Source organism: Schistocerca cancellata, chromosome 5, assembly GCF_023864275.1.
Source record: "Schistocerca cancellata isolate TAMUIC-IGC-003103 chromosome 5, iqSchCanc2.1, whole genome shotgun sequence".
Classification (NCBI taxonomy): Eukaryota; Metazoa; Arthropoda; class Insecta; order Orthoptera; family Acrididae; genus Schistocerca; species Schistocerca cancellata.
Genome location: NC_064630.1, coordinates 97464123 through 97486225, shown reverse-complemented (window position 1 = coordinate 97486225; position 22103 = coordinate 97464123).

Sequence of the window (22103 nt, the reverse complement as noted above, 5' to 3'; positions counted from 1 at the left end):
TCCTGTTCCAGTCGCGTATGGTTCGCGGGAAGAACGACTGTCTGAAAGCCTCTGTGCGCGCTCTAAGCTCTCTAACTTTACATTCGTGATCTCCTCGGGAGGTATAAGTAGGGGGAAGCAATATATTCGATACCTCATCCAGAAACGCACCCTCTCGAAACCTGGCGAGCAAGCTACACCGCGATGCAGAGCGCCTCTCTTGCAGAGTCTGCCACTTGAGTTTGTTAAACATCTCCGTAACGCTATCACGCTTACCAAATAACCCTGTGACGAAACGCGCCGCTCTTCTTTGGATCTTCTCTATCTCCTCCGTCAACCCGATCTGGTACGGATCCCACACTGATGAGCAATACTCAAGTATAGGTCGAACGAGTGTTTTGTAAGCCACCTCCTTTGTTGATGGACTACATTTTCTAAGGACTCTCCCAATGAATCTCAACCTGGTACCCGCCTTACCAACAATTAATTTTATATGATCATTCCACTTCAAATCGTTCCGCACGCTTACTCCCAGATATTTTACAGAAGTAACTGCTACCAGTGTTTGTTCCGCTATCATATAATCATACAATAAAGGATCCTTCTTTCTATGTATTCTCAATACATTACATTTGTCTATGTTAAGGGTCAGTTGCCACTCCCTGCACCAAGTGCCTATCCGCTGCAGATCTTCCTGCATTTCGCTACAATTTTCTAATGCTGCAACTTCTCTGTATACTACAGCATCATCCGCGAAAATCCGCATGGAACTTCCGACACTATCTACTAGGTCATTTATATATATTGTGAAAAGCAATGGTCCCATAACACTCCCCTGTGGCACGCCAGAGGTTACTTTAACGTCTGTAGACGTCTCTCCGTTGATAACAACATGCTGTGTTCTGTTTGCTAAAAACTCTTCAATCCAGCCACACAGCTGGTCTGATATTCCGTAGGCTCTTACTTTGTTTATGAGGCGACAGTGCGGAACTGTATCGAACGCCTTCCGGAAGTCAAGAAAAATAGCATCTACCTGGGAGCCTGTATCTAATATTTTCTGGGTCTCATGAACAAATAGAGCGAGTTGGGTCTCACACGATCGCTGTTTCCGGAATCCATGTTGATTCCTACATAGTAGATTCTGAGTTTCCAAAAACGACATGATACTCGAGCAAAAAACATGTTCTAAAATTCTACAACAGATCGACGTCAGAGATATAGGTCTATAGTTTTGCGCATCTGCTCGACGACCCTTCTTGAAGACTGGGACTACCTGTGCTCTTTTCCAAGGCTGTATGCCCAAGTTGTATGGTCTTTCACCACTGAAGGCAAATATTTTGTTTATCCTAGCGTCACTGTGATGGTTAGTGAAATCAACAATAGTATTATCGATGTCGATGTGTAATGTCGCTGAGAGTTCATCGAGAGAAAGTGATGTATATCCCCGCATAATCCCTCTTTTCTTCTTCTGCTTGTGACCTCAGCCTGCACATCTCAGTTAATGTTGTTGGCTTTGGTATGCTGTCGATTCTCATGAGAACAACCCTATCACTGAATTATTCCATGTAACTCACTCTCTGCTCTACTTTCCTATTCATAACGAATCCTATACTTCATACCTTTCTGCCCTGCTGTCCGTATTACCCTATATTCATCTGATCAGATATCCTTTTCTTCTTTTCATTTCACTTCACTGATCTCCACTCCCCCCACCCTTTCCATTATATGTGGACTGAGCATTCCCATTTTCCTTTTCAGATTTTCTAGTTACCTTACCAAGTTCACGCTTCTGATATTTCACTCTGAGTCTCGCAGAATGTTAACTTTTCTTTCATTATTAAATTTTTTTATCATGCTCATCTTCCCCTAGGTAGGCCCCTCCCTAAGATCCGAATGAGAGACTTATCCGAACTGTTTTACCGATGGAGAGATCGTCATGACACTTTTTTTTTCAATTGCCAATCATATATCGTGTGGAACCACAGCAGATGTGTCAGTGGTTTCCATTGCCTTTTGCATACTCAAGCCTTTGATCATTGCCGATTCTTCATTTTTTATGAAACGTTTTCCAGCGTAAGGTAAAGAAGCTACCCTGACACTAACCACTCCGCCGCCCTCTTTGATAAAGCCTTCGGCAGAACGACGATAATGCTTGATCGAACGTCACACTTAACAGCATAACGTAGCTTCAATTGTGAACAGCTGTCTAAAGCTGGACACGTCAGTTGTTCTTAACAGAAAGCATTATTAACAATGCTGTTTTCACGTTATTTTAAAAGTTAACCTAAACGTTAAACAGAATTGGGGTAGTAAATGGTCCCTGTTCAACATCTCTTCCCACTTGCTTTCTGCTCGTCATACTTGTAGACAATGGGAACACCGTCACATACAAGCAGAAGTAATAAATGAACAGCGAGATCTGAGGAAAGTAGGCCAGAAGTCTGTGGTCGAGAGACTGTCATGTACGCAACCTGCGGCGGTAGAAATAACGAGCTGTCAGCCGCTTCGGAAAAGTCTTTCTACCGCTCAGTTTATAGGGCCAATTAAAACATGTGTGTGTCGCTGCGTGATAGGAAAAGTGCTCTCTCTCCTGCAAAGTACACGTCCAATGCTGTCGCCCGGCGCATATCTTCTGTAAATAACGATCGCGAAATCGGTTCTCGTTCCCGTTGGAGGACATTGCGCAATTCTGATGAAATACAAGGCAGTAATAATGTTTTTGACACAACTATAGACATCTAGTTAAGTGTCGTTCCCATTAAATCAATCGTTCTTACTTCAGGTCGTTCCAGTACAAGTTTTCTCTCTAATTTTACGTTGTTGTGGTGACATTAGAAGCAAGTGGCCTCGTTCTATCATTATTTAGCACCTTTTGAATGTTCTGATTACTGTACTGAGTAAATGCGAGATCTCAATTATTACTATGTACAGGACTTGGTACTGAAGGCCAGTGTATACAACTAGAATTACTACAAAGTTCAGAGAATGCCGGCAACTATGTAAAAATTATTTATCCATTTTTTTATCGGTGTTGCATATTGTGTGAACCTGCACTTTCTAATTGCAGTAAGCCCGTGCAGGTTTGCAAGTGTACTCACAGAGGAACATCTTCATAAAATTTTCTACTTTAAGAATCTCAATTAGTGGCGTCTGGATGACTCCTGATGCACGTGCACAACACAGATACAAATGTTACCATCGGAAAAAAAATTTAGTGTATATTAACTTTAATTTGACTATTAGTTATAGATGTCAAATACACGTGTGCAGTATTAATTATGTATTACTAAAAACCACGTTGTTTTTGGATCTACTTTTGTATTTGGTACATGTGCCATCAAATATATTAAGATATTTTCGATGGTTTAGTAATTCAAAACAGGGATTCCATAAGCATGGATCCTGTGACAACTCCTTTTCTTTCCTTCCACGAGATCCATAAGCCCCGCCTTAGCGCAGCGCAAGTTCTGCTGCATTCCACTATCGGAAACTATCATAAACTATTCCGCACTTAGTAAAGAAAATTTGAGATTGCAGAATGTTAGTTATCACTGAAGCACGATTTTTAGCAAATAAAACTCAATGGACAGAAACTGTCAGGAGTGAAATGATCGTTATGCTTAGCTCAATGTATTGCGATTGAACTATTACCGAGAAGAATATAAACAAAATACAGCAAAAGAACTTAATTTACAAGAAAGTTGCTGTGTTCCCCTTATGCGCTATATCTAGTCTCTGAAAGTGTTTGCCTGACCACGTGTGGTATACCGTACACAATATCATGAAGCTAATGAAATTAAAAAAAAAATTGTGCAAGAAAAGTTTTGTTAGTCAAATGTAAACAACGGTTGGAAAAAAGTAAGCAAACTGTTTATTATTTCAAAAGTAATTGCAATAATTGTTAATAGATTCATTGCACCATGAGACAAGATGGTCAATGCCTTCATCGCAAAATGTTTGCGGCTGCCTAGGGAACCACGATTGCAGAGGGGCGTCCGAAGCAAATCGACGACCACGGCTGGTCAAGAAAGAATCAGGACATCGTATGGGGGGGAGATCGAGACTGTATGGGGGATGTGTAAGGAATTTCCAGCGTAGCTTGTGCAGCGTATCTGGAAGAACCTTGGCAACACACGTGCGTGCATTATGCTGCAACAGAATGATGCCGTTCGTCGACATTCCTGGGCGTTCGGACTTGATGATCCGCTTCAATTTTTGTCAAGCTTACACGCACCGCTGAGTGTTAACAGTTTCGCCCTGTTGCAGGAAGTCGATGAGCTGCGGGCACTTGCAATCAAAGAAAAATGTCATCATGACTTTCCCGTAGCTGACGTGACTGTTGTTTCTACTACGCTACCAAGGTTTCACTAGGAAGCATTCGCACATCCTTCATTAAGTCCCGAACTCTCCCCATGCCTTTCCCATACTTTTGGAACCCTGCTACTGGGTAGCACCCAAACGTGTGCTGTTTTTCCAATCCGTGCGTTGTAACATGCTTGGACCCTCCTTGCATGCAAGAAAATCAAACACCTACAGCCGTCCTTGTCATTTATTGTATGGCTACCAGTTTTGGTGCTTCACTGTACCATCTTCAGACCGTAGCTGATGCCGAGGGGGGTCAACACCATCCGTACACACGATGTATCAGAGGCCAACATCTATAACTGGTTTTCGGAGATTACCTGTAATGGCAACGTTGTCTCTCCAACCATCAACCATGGAACTGATAGTTGGAGAGACAACATTGTCGTTACAGTTAACCTGCGGAAACCAGTTATAGATGTTTGTGTACGAATGGTGTTAACCCTGTCAGCATCAGCTAGGGTCTGAAGATGGTGCACTGAAGCACCGAAACTGATAGCCGTACAATAAATGACATCATAAGAACGGCTGTGGATGTTACATTTTCTTACATAAGTGAACGGCCGAAGTCCTGCAGACCTCCAGTCACAAGGATGGACATACAAAAAGTCCTTCCAAGCTGTCAACAAGCTGGTCGAGGTCGTGGTACTCGAGGCTGTCCTACTTGTCAAAGACGACCAGTATGTCGGGAGGGCTCCAGAGACGTCCCACTGAATGCTTCAGCTGGTATCAAGCTTTTGCAGTAGAGTTCACGTTGACAGGAGCCAAACCATTTCTGCATGCTAGAGGAAGGTGGGAGCGGTGGGCTTGTGAATTATCGGCTTGAAAGATGAACCTGTCGTCAAAATGTTGACTGTGTGGCTGAACAATAATATGACGGATTCTTTCCCATTACTGTCATAAAATTACCCTATACCGCCATGAGACTTGTCCGACATAAGCCTAGGATAAGACTGACCCACGTCCGTGCTGAACCTGAGAGACTTCGTGATTAAGACATGTACCCAGCTAAATCCAGCCTCAACATCAAGCGTCAGACAAATCTTGCATTCGTTGGTGAAGAGAACTGGTTGAAATGTATCCGGTTTCATTCAAGTGTTTCTTGCCTAAATTATGTGCGACCCACAGTGCAGAGTTTGTACTGTTGTTCGCAATGCACACCTAGAGACCGAATTTATCATTTAACGATGTTTGCATACTATACCCCCTGACAAAAAAGTGAAGCACACAGAGGAAATGGTCAGACGTTAACATAACTCCGCCAACGTACACAGCATCGGAAGGTATGCAAATGATTAAGAGTTCCAGTTCTCTGTAACACGTAGAACGGCCACCAGATTACATTAGTGCTGGTAGGCTTTGGTATTGTTAGGTACAGAATATAAAGGGCATTAACAGTGTCAAATTTTGAGAGATCAGTATGAAGCAAACGGCGATGCCAGGTTCTCGTGACACGCAGCATTATCGGCATGTAGCAGAGTTGGACAGGGGCCTCACCGTAGATTCAATTCGACCAGCTGGTCAAATAGAGCAATATCTGAATTATTGAGGCATTTGGATGTGAAATACGTCCCAATCTAGGACTGCATGAGAATCCGAAGGTAGGTATACTCGTCGTCCAGGCTCCATCGACCACGTCTGACCACCTCAAGGGAGCATCAGCGTATTGTGCACCAAGCACACCGTAACCACTTAAAATCTGCACTGCCATCCGAGAGCAAGTAGCAGACTTCCTGGAACATTCAGTGTCATCTGCCACCGTTGGTCGGAGAATAGCAGCAACCAGACAACGGAATTCTGTCCCACGCCTAGTCTGCCGTTAACACCACAACACAAACGGCTGTGGCCGGAGGGGTGTCGTGACTGGGACCGTGGATGCTGCATTGCGTTCAGCGGTGAATCGCAGTTCTTCCCTATCTCAGATGACCATGTTGGCGAGTTGTGCAGCGACCTGGGGAGCGAACCCATACTTCCATAGTTTTGGGGAGGCAAAAAAGTGTTACTCCTTGGCGTGGTGGTGCGGGGAGTCATCGGGTATGACTTCGGATCACGGCTGGTAATGACTGAGAGAGCTCTGACGGCCCAACTGTCAGTATCGCAGTGCCATTTTTCAACAGGACAATGCTCGTACACACATGGCACGTATTTCTATGAACTGTCTGCATGATGTTGATGAACTCCCGTGATCAGTAATATACCCAGATCCGTCCCTAATAGAACACGCGGGGGATTAGCTCGGACGTCAACACTATCCCAATGTCATTATCACCAAGCGATGTAGCGCAGTGGCTACCATACTGGACTCGCATTCGGGAGGACGACGGTTCAATCCCGCTTCCGGCTATCCTGATTTAGGTTTTCCGTGATTTCCTTAATTCGCTCCAGGCAAATGCCGGAATGGCTCCTTTGAAAGGGCGCGGCCGACTTCTTTCCCCGTCCTTCCTTAATCCGATGAGACCGATAACCTCACTGTCTGGTCTCCTTCCCCAAACAACCCAACGCAATGTCATCATTCAAGATATCAAGGACCAGTTACATATTTGTGCGCCCGTTTGAGTCAGGAGAGGAAAGAACGGCTTTATGACACCTTTTCCAACTGAATCAGGGTATACATCTACGCCAGAGTGAGTGCAACGTCATACTGATAATTGGGCCCATTCTATCACGTTCATTGTAAACCAGACTCGATTTTTTAATCACTAGAATAATATCACATGTCTTCTCCATTCGTTGAGTTTGTAGGGCTCCCGTTTTTTGTCTGGCAATGCATCTACGACGATACACATTTCCCAGATGCCTCGAAAGAGGTGCCGCAAAGTTCTGTTGCATAGTCCTCCGGGAACCTACCGAGCAAAATTTTTGGTTAGCGGCCATCATTGGTGATGTCCGCAGCGGGCGACCACGATTGTGGTTGAATGTCAAAACGTTGTTTCTGGGGCGGCCATCTTACAGCCTTGACTACCCACAGTGAAAAGCGTGCCTGGTAGAAGCCTGAGAATAGTTATCAGAATGCATACCGAATTGTTGACCATTGCAGATACATTGGACTCTTGTTAACTGCAGTGACAATACAGGTTTACTTTCACGTCCATTACTCAAGATGCTACATGTCAGCCATTTCCAGTGCTGAACCAGCATTAAGAAAGATGTTTCCGATTAAAAATAGTACAAACTATGCAAGTTATGAAGTTGGTGCTAACATTTTTTTGAACATCTGAATGAATTTTCACTCTGTAGTGGAGTGTGCGTCGATTTCAAACTTCCTGGCATAGTAAAACTGTGTGCCGGACGGGGAAACGAACTTGGAACTTTTGACTTTCGTGGGCAAATGCTCCACTAGTTACTAATTGTGGAAGTAAAGCAGCAGGTCATGAATTGTGCTTGGATAGATCAGTTGATGAGCACTTGCACAAGAAAGGCAAACGTCCCAGTTTAAAGTCCTGGTCCGGCAAACACTTTCAATCTGAAAGGAAGGTTCATTTTTTTTTTACCACTTTATATTAACCGCCCGGCAGGAAACGTTTTCAGTTTCTGAGACTGTTAGCTGTCAAAACCATAAAAACGAAAACCTGCCACTCACCTTCATGAACTCTTTTGTTACAGTCAACGTAAAGTCATATTATGTTCCGTGCATTACTGTCCAATTTTGATCCAATTCGTGTTCGGATTATTAAATATACGAGTAAGCAATCGCAATTATTGCAATATAACAATAACAATAAAATAGTGCTCGTGCATTTATACACAATCTGTTGGCAGCCAGTTTCGAAGTATTGGAAAAATTATATGTGATCCTTTTCTCTGAACTACACTAAGCAGCTTCTTACGCTTGTTCACGTTATTTCTCGTTGGCGAATGGGCATCAAGGGCTTGATTTTATATGCACTACCTGACAGAAAGTTCTCAGTCTCTCAATGTTGACCACACTATCTACACTATATGAGGAAACGTATCCAGACACCCAAATGTAATGCTGAACTGACCAGTAGATGACATGAGTCGAACCCACGCTGATAATGGGAGGCGCGTAGTTTTGTGTTATCACTGGAGAGGCAGTAACAGCCACGTCGAACGCGGCCTAATTATCGGATGTCACCTGAGTAAAAGCTGCATGAGGGACATTTCAACATTTAAGGCTGCCCAAGTCGGCTGTTAGTGGTGTGATTGTGAAATGGAAACGAGAAAGAAGAACCTCAGCTAAACAAAGACTTGCCAGACCTCGTGCACTGACGAACAGACAGCGCCGGGCAGGGCGGAGTGTAGCTGTATTAAATAGCATTAAATCAGCGTAAGTAATCAAACGTGAGTTGTAAAGTGCTACCACAGCAGTTCAGCTAACACAGTGTGAGTAGGGAGCTGAAAATAATGGGTAGAATGGTTGAGCAGCTCCTCATGTGCCATACTTTTCTGTAGCCAAAGCTAAGCCACGTCTCAGGTGGGATGAAGTATGAGCCACTGGAATGTGATGACGGGTTAGTTGATGATTTATGTTATGTTGTTGTTGTGGTCTTCAGTCCTGAGACTGGTTTGATGCAGCTCTCCATGTCACTCTATCCTGTGCAAGATTCTCCTCCAAATACTTACTGCAGCACACATCCTACTGAATCTGCTTAGTGTATTCATCTCTTCGTCTCCCTCTACGATTTTTACCCTCCACACTGCCCTCCAATACTAAATTGGTGATCCCTAGATGCCTCAGAACATGTCCTACCAACCGATCCCTTCTTTTAATCAAGTTGTGCCACAAACTCCTCCCCAATTCTATTCAGTATTTCTCATTAGTTATGTGATCTACCCATCTAATCTTCAACATTCTTCTGGAGCACCACACTTCGAAAGCCTCTATTCTCTACTTGTATAAACTATTTATCGTCCATGTTTCACTTCCATACATGGCTACACTCCATAAAAATACACTCCTGGAAATTGAAATAAGAACACCGTGAATTCATTGTCCCAGGAAGGGGAAACTTTATTGACACATTCCTGGGGTCAGATACATCACATGATCACACTGACAGAACCACAGGCACATAGACACAGGCAACAGAGCATGCACAATGTCGGCACTAGTACAGTGTATATCCACCTTTCGCAGCAATGCAGGCTGCTATTCTCCCATGGAGACGATCGTAGAGATGCTGGATGTAGTCCTGTGGAACGGCTTGCCATGCCATTTCCACCTGGCGCCTCGGTTGGACCAGCGTTCGTGCTGGACGTGCAGACCGCGTGAGACGACGCTTCATCCAGTCCCAAACATGCTCAATGGGGGATAGATCCGGAGATCTTGCTGGCCAGGGTAGTTGACTTACACCTTCTAGAGCACGTTGGGTGGCACGGGATACATGCGGACGTGCATTGTCCTGTTGGAACAGCAAGTTCCCTTGCCGGTCTAGGAATGGTAGAACGATGGGTTCGATGACGGTTTGGATGTACCGTGCACTATTCAGTGTCCCCTCGACGATCACCAGTGGTGTACGGCCAGTGTAGGAGATCGCTCCCCACACCATGATGCCGGGTGTTGGCCCTGTGTGCCTCGGTCGTATGCAGTCCTGATTGTGGCGCTCACCTGCACGGCGCCAAACACGCATACGACCATCATTGGCACCAAGGCAGAAGCGACTCTCATCGCTGAAGACGACACGTCTCCATTCGTCCCTCCATTCACACCTGTCGCGACACCACTGGAGGCGGGCTGCACGATGTTGGGGCGTGAGCGGAAGACGGCCTAACGGTGTGCGGGACCGTAGCATGGTCCTCGCCGATACCCCAGGAGCAACCGTGTCCCTAATTTGCTGGGAAGTGGCAGTGCGGTCCCCTACGGCACTGCGTAGGATCCTACGGTCTTGGCGTGCATCCGTGCGTCGCTGCGGTCCGGTCCCAGGTCGACGGGCACGTGCACCTTCCGCCGACCACTAGCGACAACATCGATGTACTGTGGAGACCTCACGCCCCACGTGTTGAGCAATTCGGCGGTACGTCCACCCGGCCTCCCGCATGCCCACTATACGCCCTCGCTCAAAGTCCGTCAACTGCACATACGGTTCACGTCCACGCTGTCGCGGCATGCTACCAGTGTTAAAGACTGCGATGGAGCTCCGTATGCCACGGCAAACTGGCTGACACTGACGGCGGCGGTGCACAAATGCTGCGCAGCTAGCGCCATTCGACGGCCAACACCGCGGTTCCTGGTGTGTCCGCTGTGCCGTGCGTGTGATCATTGCTTGTACAGCCCTCTCGCAGTGTCCGGAGCAAGTATGGTGGGTCTGACACACCGGTGTCAATGTGTTCTTTTTTCCATTTCCAGCAGTGTACTTTCAGAAACGACTTCCCGACACTTAAATCTATAGTCGATGTTAACAAATTTATCTTCTTCAGAAATTCTTTCCTTGCCATTGCCAGTCTACAGTTTATATCCTTTCTACCTCGACCATGACAATTATTTTGTTCCCTAAATAGCAAAACTCATCTACTACTTTAAATGTCTCATTTCCTAATCTAATTCCCTCAGCATCACCCGACTTACTTCGACTACCTTCCATTATCCTAGTTTTGCTTTTTTTGATGTTCATCTTATATCCTCCTTTCAAGACACTGTCCATTCCGTTGAACTGTTCTTCCAGGTCCTTTGCTGTCTCTGATAGAATAACAATGTCATCGGCGAACATCAAAGTTTTTATTCCTTTCCATGTATTTTAATACCTACTCCGAATTTTTCTTTTGTTTCCTTTACTGCTTGCTCAATATACCGACTGAATAACATCGGGGAGAGGCTACTACCCTGTCTCACTCCCTTCCCAACCACTTCCCTTTCATGCCCCTTGACTCTTACAACTGCCATCTGGTTTCTGTACAAACTGTAAATAACCTTTCGTTGCCTGTATTTTACCCATTCCACCTTAAGAATTTGAAAGAGAATATTCCAGTCAACATTGTCAAAAGCTTTCTCTAACTCTACAAATGCTAGAAACTTAGATTTGCCTTTCCTTAACCTATCTTCTAAGATAAGTCGTAGGGTCAGTATTGCCTCACGTGTTCCAACATTTCTACGGAATCCAAACTGATCTTCCCCGAGGACGGCTTCCACCAGTTTTTCCATTCACCTGTAAAGAATTTGCGTTAGTATTTTGCAGCAGTGACTGATAGTTCGGTAATATTTACATCTGTCAACACCTGCTTTCTTTGGGATTGGAATTATTATATTCTTCTTGACGTCTGAGGGTATTTTGCCTGTCTTATACATCTTGCTGACCAGATGGTAGAGTTTGTCAGGGCTGGCTCTCCCAAGGCTGGCACTGTTCTAATGGAATGTTGTCTACTTCAAAAAATGGTTCAAATGGCTCTGAGCACTATGGGACTTAACTGCTGAGGTCATCAGTCCCCTAGAACTTAGAACTAATTAAACCTAACTAACCTAAGGACAGCACGCACATCCATGCCTGAGGCAGGATTCGAACCTGCTACCGTAGCGGTCGCGTGGTTCCCGTCTGATGCGCCTACAACCGCTCGGCCACACGGCCGGTAATCTTGTCTACTACCGTGGCCTTGTTACGACTTAGGTCTTTCAGTGCTCTGTCAAACTCTTCAAGCAATATCATATCTCCCATTTCATCTTCATCCTCTTCCTTTTACATACATCGCCCTTGTATAGACTCTCTATATACTCTTTTCACCTCTCTGCTTTCCCTTCTTTGCTTAGAACTGGGTTTCCACTGAGCTTTTGATATTCACACAAGTCGTTCTCTTTTCTTCAAAGTTCTCTCTAATTTTCCTGTGGGCTGTATCTGTCTTACCCCTAGTCAAATATGCTTCTAAATCCTTACATTTGTCCCTGCTTAGCCATTTTTCACTTCCTGTCGATCTTATTTTTGAGCCGTTTGTATTCCTTTTTTGCTACTTCATTTACTGTATTGTTATACTTTCTAATTTCATCAATTAAATTCAATATCTCTTCTGTTACCCAAGTATTTCTACTAGCCCTCATAATTTTACCTACTTGATCCTCTGCTGTCTTCACTATTTCATCCCTCAAGGCTACCCATTCTTCTTCCACTGTATTTCTTTTCCCCATTGCTGTCAGTCTGTGGGGCGGCGGGTTGGAATTATTTTAGTTGTTAATAATATTTGGTTTGTAATGTAGAAACATTTCATTTCCCGGCCGATTAACCAATTGTGGGGCGTCGGCTAGAATTATTGTTATTTAAAGTGTTCCTATTATTTACGCTGTTGTTTTGCCGTTCTCAACACTTGCTCTCTAACTACAATTTTGGCAACCAGAATGTGATTAGCAAAACGTGAAGCCTGTAATTAGAATTCCTAGTGCCCACTTCATCTGAGAAATATACTTACAGCTACAGCTTATAACTCTGAGGAATTAGGAGATTGTCTGGGATTCATAATCAAAAACGATCGTAAAAAAAAAAGTTCTCTGTGTTCTGAAAGTATGAAAAAAAAGAATCCACACAACCTGACTAACAGAGCAGTTCAGAGTCTAATGCGCTGATGCAACTATAACTGTCCAAATTAAATGTTTAAATGAATGCTCGCCATAATTTGATGATAATGTTCATCAAACGCCACGCTAAAAAAATGGTAGAATGTCTGTCCCGCGACGGCACGTGAAAATACGACATACGGAAACTGAAGATACATCATTAAAGTCATCCCCGAATTAACACTTCACTCGAAAACGATTTCATGGTTACGCGTATACCGAGTAACTTAATACGGCATCCGAGGCTGTTTATAGCAATGATACCGACGCGACGCGACACAGATGGTGTGCTAATCTGCGTCTGGAGAGAACTGGGGCCTTCCTTCCTCCGTTCCGTTCCGTTCGCAAATCACGGACTATCATCTGTCAGGTGGTGGTGGAGGCTAAGCAGCAGTGCTGCTATTCCTCCGTTGACAGCTCTGTTGAATCAGTGTGGCCTCTCGTTAGAATGGGCCTCTGGAAGCTTCGCTAGTTCTAGTCTGGCGAAGTATTCGACTGCTGGAAGATCTTCTGGGGCAGGCTGCCGCCTGCCGGAGCGCCACTCTTCCCTCAACCACTTCGTTGTGACCTCAGTGATATGGTCCCAGTCCGAAGGGGTGAAGATGGGGCGGCGGTTCAGCAGTTTGAGCTCCTTCCGTGTTATCGCCTCATGCAACATGCCACGCGAGAAGCGTAGGTCGAACGGTACGTGCGGAAGAGGTGGTTTCGCTTGCGCCGGCGTGAAGGGGTACGGATTGTCCCCGTGAGGGTACGTCCCGTCCTTCAGCGACGCCACTATCTTCTTCAGGAAGGGCTGCACACTCCGCTCGTCTGTGTCTTTCATGTCGAATCCATTCTTCTGTCACGTCATCAGGCAAGTACTGACCTCAGGAACGCCTTCAGTGTACTCTTTCCACCAATTCAGTCTTTACTCTGCGTTTAACAGCGGAATACCGTTTGCATTCTTCTTGTTAATCTGACTTTTCTGTACACTGAGTCAGACTTCTTGCGATCGTCACTTTTTCAGTTTCTTCCCACTTTTCCTGCAATTATTTCGCCTTGGCTGCCCTGTACCTCATGTTTATTTCATTCCTAATTTCTTTATGCCTGTCTTTCCCTGAAGGTTTTTGTACTTCCTTCTTTCGTCGATGGATTGAAGTATTTCTTCTGTTAGTTACGGATTCGTCGTATTTACCTTACTTGTACATATGTCTGGCCATCCAACATCTGTGACTGACTTTTCAGATGCGTCCACTCCTCTTCAACTGAACTGCTAACTGTGACAGTCCTTATCGCTGTACCCACATCCTTAGCGAACTTCGAACGCATAGTATCATTCCTCAGTACTTCAATATCCTACTTCCTTCCACACTGATTCTTTCGTACGACTTTCTTAAACCTCAGTTTACTCTTTATAATTTTGAATTATGAACAGGGTCACTATCTGACCCTGGATACGCCTTAATCAGAAAGCGAGTTGATTATTAATATTTCCTGTACTGTGCAAGTTGCCGCGTGAGAGTGCTGGTATAAAAGCGTGTGGGAACGTACGTTTGATTTCTGCGTACTTTATCATCGTTAAGCTGCGTGCCTTTAGTTACATAATGCATTCCGCATTACCTTTATTTGTGTGTGAACTGACTGATATTTTGTATCGTGATACAATCTGCCCATGTTACTGCCGCAAACTGTGCATCATGGAGAAAACGAGACGTTAAAATCAGAGATCTGACGTCACTACTTGTAACGCCGGAAATGCATATCCTCCTATTTCCATCTATTGTACTATAATTTTTTCCCTGTTTTGTTACCTCAAGATATGACATTTCTGTCTCTTTATATATTGTAATTGTTTTACTGTTTGTATATATATATATATATATATATATATATATATTGTTGAGTGGTACTTAAGTAAATAAATTAGTGAAATCAAAGTGAACTAGAAATTAGAATATAAATGGAAAACTTGGTTTAGTTTGGAGAGTTACATACTGGCTCACAGCGGGCCGAACAGCAGAGACAATGACCGTGAAGTCAGCAAGTTCCACATAAGCGGGCGCTGTCGATTCAGCCGTCAGGGCATCGCCCGACCGGCTCACGTGTTTCTCAGTGGTCGCATGTGAGCAAAAGGCCCTCACCTACATCCCAAGAGCCAATGACCGACGTTAAGAAGATTCTTCGAGAAGCTTTTCAACGTGACAGAAGAGGCAATGACCGGCTCACGTGTTTCTCAGTTGTCGTATGTGAGCAAAGGCCCCTCGCTTACATTCCAAGAGCCAATGACCGACGTTAAGAAGAATCTTCGAGAATCTTTTCAACGTGACAGAAGAGGCAATGGCCGTGAAGTCGTTCACCTCCAGTAAACTGAAGTGAATAAATACGCGAGACGCAGTGGGCCCGACAGATGTAGATGAAGATGTAGATGAAGACGAGAGGAAGACGAAGGCGAAGACGGAGACGAAGACGGAGACGAGCGACGAAGAAGACGAAGAAGTGAAGAAGCGTAGCAGTTGTTTAAGTTAGTTTCGGTGCTGAAGACCGTCATGCAAGAAGAGACTACATCATGCAAGGACGCACCAAGTCCGCCGCTGTAATGGAATAGCAAGCAGCAGCCTCAGTGTCAGAAGAAGAAGTTAAAAGGTATTTTGAAGTCTGATTTTACATACCCGGGTGACTCGTGAGGACGGGAAGGAGACGGCCTCACTTCAGCAGTCACCTGTGAGCTGGGATGAAGACCTGACAGCCGAAGACTGGCAAGCGGGAGTCCGTGGTTCGAGTCCGGGACACTGGCCTTCCCCCGCCGCGCCGCTCTGCTGGCCGACGCACAACACACGCGGCCGCTTAGAGAAGAGAAACACTGGGACGCCACATTCAAGGTATCACCATCCGATGCACGACGCCGCTCGCAATAATTAAACAGGCCACCTCGCGCTGCGCGTCTCCGGTCAGCTGGGCGAGACGGCGACACGAGATACACACCGCTACGCGTAATCAGACGCCGCCGCCGCCGCCGCCGCCGCCGCTGCCGCAGCAGAAGGCTACGCAAACGACACGGCTGCCGCTCTCCGAACCAGAACGTCCAGTAAGATAACAGCTGTACGAAACTTTCAATAAAAGTTATCTTTTGTAAAAATGATGTTTCATTCGACCTCATACCCGAGCCAAGGAAGAACCCACCCTGCCCACATTTTGTAAAAGAGAAAAGCTTATTTATTTAATATTTTCACCCTGACAGAATGCTTGAGAATGCTCATCCTGACAATTGACAGCATCAAAAGAGAAAACCCAGTTACATTGAGTGACAGAAGTGTTACATTTAGTAACCACAACTGTTACATTTGATGTCAGAAGCCGTAGTAGCTGTTACATTTGGTGTCAGAGAAAAAACCCTTGGCTCAATATGAGGTGTGAATGACAGTCACTAAAGATCCACACTTAGTATTGTTTAATGTGTGAAAGGATAGAGGTTTGCATAGCAGTCGTAATATTTTCTTTATTTAGAAGTGTATTCTCTCTCATAATTTTAAGAGTTTGTCGAAAATATTTAAACTTCTTTTTCATTCAGTGTGGTAAGATTGTGTAACTAACAGTTTGTAAAATGATGACACGAAATCGTACAAAGTCAGAGTCAGCACCACAAGCGGTTTCTACTGAGGAAGCTATTCAGAGCTTAGTTAATCAAATAGCACAGCTTAAAAATGATAATAATGCATTATTTAAACAGTTGTGTGAGGTTAGGCAAACCAGTTCAGTCCCTCCTACCCTAGATTCCTCAGCAGCAGCCTTGGTAACTCCTTTTTCAGGTAAACCTGGCGAAGACATAACAGCCTTTTTTGATGATTTAGTAGCAGCTGCAAAGTTAGGATTATGGTCAGATGAACAGCTCTTACAAATGACAAAGTTAAGATTGCTAGGAGAGGCTAAAGCACACGTCTTATACCATGAAGAATTACGGAAAGCTCCAACATTTGAGGAATTGAAGAAAGGATTACTTAAACGTTTTCAAAAACAGAACAGCTGTAGATTTTATAGGGAACAGTTAAACACTATCACTCAGAGGCAAAACGAGTCATTAGAAAGCTTTGTAGATAGGATTAGAAAAGTTAATATTAACACCTATCAGTTGACAACTAGTGATGAAGCAAATAAAGTTATTTTACAAGAAGCAGAAGATAGAGCTCTAGATACATTTTTACGTGGGTTACCTCCTGAAACGTCCCGTCGTGTCAGGGCAGAGTTTCCTAAGAATTTAGCAGAAGCTGTATCTGTGGCGACAGCTTTTGAAGAAATTGACATTGCCACCAGATACAAGGAGAAGCGAAATGTATTTTCAGCAGGAGTACGATGTTTTAGGTGCGATCGACAAGGCCATATAGCAAAAAACTGCAGACAACCTCAATGCACTAATTGTCAAAGAATAGGTCACACATTCAAGGAATGCAGGTCTAAGAAAGTTTTTGGAAATAGAAATCAGTTAAACTCAAACGGGAATGTCGGAACCGCCGCCAGGCGTTCCCAATAAAATTTCATGCCATTAAGGCGAATGTGAAGGCGGAATGCTGGTTATCTGCTACCATACGGGATAAAGAGGTAAGGATACTGGTGGATACAGGCGCAAACGTATCAATAGTGAGTAATGAATGTATTGGAGAAAAGAAATATGACCCTCCAAGGTATAGATTGAGTGGAGTAGGAGGAGGTACAGTGAAGTCATTAGGATGTACATCATTGATTTTCTATATTCACGGTGTACAATTTCAAGAAGATGTAGAAGTGGTAACAAAGATAACTGACGGGTACGACGCGATCCTAGGGTTGGATTTCCTGAATAAACATCACGCTAAAATTGACCTCAGACAGCAAACTGTAGAACTTAGCGGAATAGTATTTCAGCTAGGTGACACCGCTGCAAAGGGCCCTCTGCCGCAAGATTTCCCTAACCGGAAGGCGAAATCAACTACACTGCGTGCAACGTCCTTGAAGGTTGATTCGCGGGATCAGATACCATCTGGCTCAGGAAAACTTCTCTGGATGACCGTTGACCCCGAGGTACCTATAGACACAATATGTCTAATAGAGCCACTAGAGGAAAATGAGGAATTAGATGTATCACATTGTTTTGTACGTAGAAGTGTTGTACGGGTTCAAGACGTTGAGGGAGAAAGAAAAGTACCGGTACATATTGACAATTTCGGAGTGGAGGACAAAGAGTTGCATAAGGGAATATTAGTAGCTACAGTCAGTACTTTTGAAGAAGAAGATTTCATTTGGTCAGATATTAATGATGGTCAGAAACCAGACGCCTATAAAACCGCATTACGCCAGAAGATTGAGCATTTGCAAGGAAAGGATAGAGACACGATAGAAGCAGTTTTAGTTGAGTTTCAAGATTTATTTAATGCAGAAGGTCCACTGCCAGCAACAGATATCACACAGCATAGGATCCCAACAGGAAATAGCCCCCCAGTTTATAGAAAGCCTTATAGAGTTGCGCATCACTTACAGCCAGTACTGGATGAATTTTTAGAACAGCATCTAAAAGATGGAATCATAGAATATTCTGATTCGCCTTATAATTCAAATATTGTAATTATTCCAAAGAAGTCTCCCGACGGTACGAAACGATATAGATTTTGTTGTGACTACAGACACCTTAACAAACAAACTATCTCAGATGTTTATCCTCTTCCAAACATTACAGATATCATTGACAGTTTAGGTAACAGTAAATACTTTTCAACAATCGATTTACGTAGCGGATATCATCAATTGGAAGTTGCACCTGAAGATAGGCATAAAACAGCATTTTCTACCCCTGGAGGCCACTGGCAATTTAAAAGAATGCCTTTCGGTTTGAAAAATGCACCAGCAACTTTTCAAAGACTACTCGATGGAGTATTGCGAGGACTAAAAACTCAGCAATGTTGTGTATATCTAGACGATATTATTGTATTCTCCAAAGACATTAATGAACATGCTGTGCGTCTGCGTAATGTTTTTCAGAGACTTAGAAAAGCTAAATTAACATTAAATATGGAAAAATGTAGTTTTGCATTGACTGAGGTTACATACCTAGGGCATGTCATTAGTGAAAAAGGAATTAGAACAGATCCTCGATTAATTTCGGCAGTTAAGGACTTCCCAACACCACAACGCGTTAAGGAGGTACAAAGTTTCATTGGTCTCGCATCGTATTACCGAAAATATGTTCAAAATTTTGCTGAAATTGCCCGACCCTTAACCCAATTATTGAAAAAGGGTGCAAAATTTCATTGGTCTGAAGATTGTGAATCAGCATTTCAAACCCTTAAAGATAAGTTAACACACAGTCCAGTATTAGCCTACCCAGATTATAACAAAGAATTTATTTTATCCTGTGACGCAAGTGGTCATTCAGTAGGAGTTGTTTTGAGTCAGAATATTAATGGCGCGGAACACCCCATAGCCTACGCTTCGAGACAACTAACAACAGCAGAAAGAAATTATTCCACAACAGAGAAAGAATTGTTAAGTGTTATTTATGGCATCAAATACTTTAAATGCTACTTGTATGGTAGGAAATTCAAGGTTATTACCGACCACGCAGCTTTAAAATGGTTGCTTGGGTTAAAGGATCCATCTAGTCGTCTCACGCGTTGGGCCCTATGTCTTTCCGAAATGGATTTCGAAGTTATCCACAAACCAGGCAAAAAACACACGAATGCAGATTGTCTAAGTCGGAAAATAGCACTTTTGGAAGCAACAGGCCGAGATACTGAGGACTGGAGAAAGGCACAAGATGAGGATACAGATTGCAAAAAATACGCATCTCAAAAACAATTTTGCTTTGAAGATGGTGTATTATGCCGTAAAACAAAACTTGGACCGCGAATTGTTGTTCCCCAACACCTTAGACAAGAAATAATGGCAGAGGCCCACGATCATATCCTTGCAGGACACGGTGGACAGCGGACAACCGAAAGACGTGTAGCAGAGCGATTTTGGTGGCAAACCAGAAAGCAGGATGTTGCGCAGTACGTTCGCAATTGCATTGCGTGCGCACAACGAGCTGAACTTTCTCGTTCAAAAATACCCTTACAGAGGCTCCCCGAGGCTTCATGTCCATTTCAAATCTGCGGAGTGGATCTCTACGGGCCATTTCATAAAACACCTGCTGGTAATAAGTATGTTCTTACAATTATAGATCACTTTTCACGCTATCTAGCTATGGTGAGTCTCCCAGATCAGCAAGCAAATACAGTTGCCCAAGCTTTAGTTAACAACTGGATACTTAAATTTGGCGTACCTGAAGCTATTATCACAGATCAGGGATCTAATTTTATGTCTGAACTAATGAAACAGCTCTGCCACTTACTAAAAATACGCAAATTACGCACAACTCCGTTACACCCTCAGTGCAACGGACGCACAGAAAGAGTTCATCGGACAATTGGTAAGATGCTTAGTTATTATATTAACGAACAACATTCTAATTGGGATACGTATTTACCAATAATCGTGTCGGTATACAACGCCAAAACGCATGAAGCAACTGGCATGTCACCTTATGAAGTGGTTTATGGGAGAAAAATGCCGTCCCCTTTTGATGTAATCAGGCAGAAAAACGGAAAAGTCGGAGAAACAGTAAGAGATTTCAGTCGAATGATGAAAGATGTATGGAAAAAGGTTCAAAAATCTAATACAAAGGCTTTGGAACGACAGGAAAGATTAGGTAATACCCAAGCTAAATATCCAAATTACAAAATCGGTCAGTGGGTTATGCTTTCAACTCCTTACGTAGCGAAAGGAAAAACAAAGAAATTTGTAACAAACTACAGAGGTCCTTATCAAATTATTGAGATCACGTCACCAGTCAACGTTAAATTGCAACTGCCCACCAGAACTACTGTTGTGCATGTAAGTCGTTTAAAACCTTTTAAGGGCGCTCCAGATGTAATTCCTTCAACAGTAGTGTCTGCTTTTCCGAAGGGTGGAGGAAGTTCACGAAGAGGAAAAAGAGTGGCCACGCCAGCACAACATACAGACATGCCACCATACGAGTACAATCTTCGACCAAGACTGCGAATGTCCTAGTGGAATCGCAGTAGACTGTGGATAGTATACACATGTAAATAATTAATAAATGATAATGGTTTATTTTTTTTAAGAAACAAAAAAAAAAGTTGAACAGGTAGATCTTGTAGTTAACAATGTATTTCTTCTTTTCTTTGTTTTTGTTTTTATTAGGTTGGTAGGCCCATAACCATGTTGTTTGCTTTTTTCAGAAAACGCCATGCAAAGCATTTCCTACACAAAACCTATCCTACCTCAATGACTCCCTTCATAGTTCCCTTCTGAAGTCATTAGATACGTTCATAAACTCACAGCAAGACAAAATTGATGCCAATAATATGATGCAACATGTCTTAAAAATAAAAGGTGAACACAAAACTAAAATTATAATGCTACGAACGGGTATATCTGGAACCTTTGTGTTGGTGTTTCTGCTTTGTACAGTTTTCTTTTATATAAGACGAAAAAATAAGCCAAATAATAATATACCACTTCATCAAATCCCTGTTAATTGGATACCACACTCTTAACTGGTGTACTTCAGTAGTTACTCTTAAGCATTAGTGTATTAATTTTGTTTATTGTACTTCACTCTTTACTAAACAGTCTTATGTTAAAATAAACAATACTGTAGAATCGTTATTCTTGCATTAGTATAGGGTAGATTAAATAGCTGTTACTATGTAATTTTCTAAGTGAAAAATCTATTTTTTGTTTATTCATTCTCATCAAGATTTGTTACTCTTATTATAACCATTTATGTGTAAACTATGTGATTCATGAGCGCACAGGGCTTTTATAAAGTGATACAGTATTTTCAACATACTTAATGTGATGCATGTGTAAGTCGAGAGTTTTCAGTGCTTGTGTTTTTTCCGTGTGAAGAGTGGAGGAATGTTGAGTGGTAAATTCGAGGGCGAATTTCTCCGAAGGGTGGAGGAATGTTGAGTGGTACTTAAGTAAATAAATTAGTGAAATCAAAGTGAACTAGAAATTAGAATATAAATGGAAAACTTGGTTTAGTTTGGAGAGTTACATACTGGCTCACAGCGGGCCGAACAGCAGAGACAATGACCGTGAAGTCAGCAAGTTCCACATAAGCGGGCGCTGTCGATTCAGCCGTCAGGGCATCGCCCGACCGGCTCACGTGTTTCTCAGTGGTCGCATGTGAGCAAAAGGCCCTCACCTACATCCCAAGAGCCAATGACCGACGTTAAGAAGATTCTTCGAGAAG